Genomic DNA, 4,017 nt, shown 5'->3' with positions numbered 1-4,017 from the left:
TATCTTCTCCTGTGACATGCCAAGATGGTCCTAGCAGTAATAGTGGCCTTAAATTGCCTTCTTTTGGAAATGGAAGCAAGGCTAAGCTTTCTTACAAATTAAGGAGCTGACAGTAAAAGAGATTCTGGTCATAGAATTTGGCTGTGATCTCCAGTGGAATCCTATAATGTAGATTAAAAAGGATGATTCCAGAAGAACTCAGTGGGAATTAAAATGAAAGAAACACACCACTCTTAATACCTGAACAGTACAATTGCCTGCCCTGGTCTGTATCCTCTGTTCACATGCCTATATGCTAGCCCATATGGAAGCTACTTTGGAATCAGCAAAGCATGGTCTTCAAAAGAAGATATTTATCAGAGAAGTTGATATTAGGGATAGGAGAGAGAGAGACAGTAAGATGACTACTGTTGCTGGCTACATGATAGAAAGCTAGCAAGAAAAGAAAGCCTAGCTTGGAAAATGTTTATCTGTAGTTAAGGAACAACAGAACAGATAAGACAAAGAGGAAATATCCCAGAGAACCCTTGTCTGCCCTTGGCAGCTACATAAGGTCCTTTTACACTACATGCATATACAGTGCACCCATGCCATACGCGGCTTGAGCATACGCGCTCAAGCTGCACGGGGCGGCACGCCCCATTAATTTGAATGGGTGCGCGCGCCTGTTGCGCCCCGTGCGCTGCCGCGCCGCCGCACCGCCATGCACGAGCCCCATTGTTTCCAATGGGGCTCGAGCATAGGTGGAATTCACCTTACGCAGCGGGATCTGGAACGGATCCCCCGCATAAGGCGAGGACCGACTGTAGCACTATAATTTTACTTTAGCTTCCCTGACAACTTCCTATGGAATCCTGAGACTTGCTATATAGGAAAATGCATTTGGAATTCTCAGCTAGCCTCTCACCTAACTACAAATCCAAGGATTCCATAGGCTTCAGCCATGACAATTAAAGTGGAATCATAATGCTATAACTATGTAATGTGAAAGGGCTGTTAGTCACTTATTCAAGCGTGGTTGTATATTTCTCTACTTCCAACAATATGTTAATCACAACATGACTGCAACAGATGGAACATCGCTGATAAAGGTTTTATATTCCTAGTGAAGACAATTCTCACATTCATAGTGTGACCAACTAAGTTGTGCACTTTGCAAGTGTAGAGAATGCAACATTTATTTAAGTTCATGCTCCATGACCCTGTGTATTCAGAAGCCCTTTTCAGTTCAATGGGATTGGTTTTTTAGTAAGTTATTTTTGGGGGATTGTAGCCTTAGCAGAATTTTTCTGGTTGTAAGTGGCCCATTTTATTTGTGTATTTGTATTATCATTATTGTGGTCTTGCTATTATTGGTCTTGCATTATTGTGGTCACTATCACACCTTCTCTGGAATTGCTCAGTGGTGCCACTTTGAAGATGCACATTCCCCCAGTCTTCTGTGCTGCCTCACTCACCTGCTTTCACCCTATTTGGGGATAGGAAGGAGAGAATAGTAAAGCCAAGCCTATTCACACCACAGGATTGCTGGACTATTGGATCTGCTGTGGAATGAAACAACCACAGCAGAAGCAGGAGTTGAACAGCAGTGATATTGGAGCCATTAATGGGTTTTTCCTGTCAATGAAAAGATGCAATCCGATAGCGATAGCAATGGAAATGCAATTCAACAAAGGAAGAGTCATTGACATCATGTGATAAGAAAAGATCAAACATGGAACAAAGTCAGTGAAATCATGCAAGAAAACTATTAAAGCCCACACACATACTTCTCCAGTAAAGCCTACTTGCAAGAGAAAATATCATTTTGAATGTTAGATCATTTTTGAGGCTCCCTTTGTACCAAAATGAATTTTGCATTCAGATAAAGGGCCCATGGTTGTGTATTTATATAACACAAAGCACCTTTCTTATTTCAAACATTTACCCATTTCTAGTGAAGTTTAGTGATTATCTTAAAAGAGCCAGACTTTCAGGGGTGTTGTATTCAGCTAGAGTAAATAAAGCAGTTTGACACGATGGCTCCCTCCTATGAAATCCTGGAAAATGTAATTTGGTGGGGCACCAGAGCTCTATAACCAGGAAAGCTAAATATTTCCCCAAATGACAAATCCCATAATTCTGTCACACGGAGCCATAGCAGTTAAAGCCGTGTCAAACTGCTTTATTTCTGCAGTGTGGGTACACCCTCAGTAGGGTTTTGATTTTTCAGGGCAACATGAATGGGAGAGAGGAAAAGGAAGTGAATTCAGGTACACACCTCTTCTTCTTTGTAACCCCATTGAGCATGTGTGTGAAAGTGGAAGCCAAATAAGAATCACATTTAGCCAGAATCCTTCAAAGCAAGTTTAGAGTTATCAGTAAAACAATAAGGCTTAGACCACTGGAACATTTCCTTTGCTTGTAGATTGGTGGATTGTGGTTGGTTACTGGTAGTATTGCAAATACAGGAATCCTGAAGTATAATAACATCCAAAATCCACAAAACAGTGATATCTTTACTGACAAACCAAAATGTACAAAACACATGTTGCAAGCTTTGGAATCTCCACTAGCTTCTTCATAAGGCAAAGATGTTAAAAATAATACAGGAGTGGGAAAAATATTATAATGATGTTAGTCCCATGCCTGCATTTTGTCAAGATGTTGCTGTTCTTAGTTCAGGTGTTGTTGTAGGGGCATTCATGCAGGCCAACCCCTCCTCCTTCTGGCCAGGATTTTTTAAAAGTTCAGTTAGCAAGGCAAAAAGAGATGCTCCTCTTGGGATCCAAGTTGCCTCCATCCACTGTGAAGCTACAAGCTCCTTTTTTAGGTAAAGAAAGGGCCTGACCATAATGAATGTCCTTCCAACAATACCTGAACAGTAACATCTTGACAAAATGCAGGCTTGGGACTAGTCATAATAATTCTCCTCTCCCTCTCCGGTGTCAGCATGGCATAGTGGTTTGAACATTGGACCAAGACATGGGGAAATCAGGGTTTGAATCTTGGCTTAGCCATGGAAACCCACTGGGTGACCTTGGGCAAATCACACCCTCTCAGCCTCAGGGGAAGGCAATGGCAAACCCCCTCTGAAGAAGCTTGCCAAGAAAACCCTATGACAGGCTCGCCGTAGGGTCCCCAAGATTTGAAGGCATGAAGTGACAATATTTTTGATTTTTAAAACCTTTGCCTGATGAAGAACCAGTGGAGCTTCAAAAGCTTGCAAACATGTATTTTGGGCATTTTGGTTGGCCCATTAAAGTATCACTATTTTGTGGATTTTGTTATTGTACTTTGCTATATGGCTACTGCTGAGAGCCAGTGTGGTGTATGGTTTGAGTGTGGACAATGACTCCGGAGGCCAGAGTTTCATTCCTTGCTCAACCATGAAACTCATTGAGTGACCTTAGGCAAGATCCATGCTCTCAGCCTCAGATGATGGCAATGGCAAATTCCCTCCTAAATATCTTGCCAAGAAAACCCTATGACAGGCTTGCCTTAGGTTCACCAAGACAGGGACGTAGCCGGGGGGGGGGGTTCTTGGGGTCCGGACCCCCCCTTCCATTAGAAAAATGAATGGTGCGTGCTGCTGCGCCGCTGCACCCAAGCCCCGTTATAATGGTAGCACTTAGTCTGGACCCCCCCTTCCTAAAATCCTAGCTACGTCCCTGACCAAGACTTGAAGGCTAGCATCAACAACAGCAACTACAATGATTTTTAATACCTTTGCCTGATGAAGAAGCCAGTGAAGCTTCAAAAGCTGCAAACATATATATTTGGGCATTTTGGTAGACCAATAAAGGTACGCCTGTTTGGTAGATTTTGGAAGTTATTATACAGTGAACCCTTGCTATCTCCTGGGGTTTGGTTCCAGGACCTCTTGTGGATATCAAAATCCATGGATGCTGAAGTCCCATTCAATACAATGGCATAGTAAAATAGTGTCTCTTAGATATAAGAAGTTGGTAGTATAAGCTTTCCTAGACTTGAGCCTCCTTCCTCAAATGCATACTTGAGATTAACTGAAAGAAAGAA

The sequence above is a fragment of the Sceloporus undulatus genome, chromosome 1, assembly GCF_019175285.1.
Source record: "Sceloporus undulatus isolate JIND9_A2432 ecotype Alabama chromosome 1, SceUnd_v1.1, whole genome shotgun sequence".
In the NCBI taxonomy this organism is placed as follows: domain Eukaryota; kingdom Metazoa; phylum Chordata; class Lepidosauria; order Squamata; family Phrynosomatidae; genus Sceloporus; species Sceloporus undulatus.
This window is presented reverse-complemented; position numbering follows the sequence as displayed.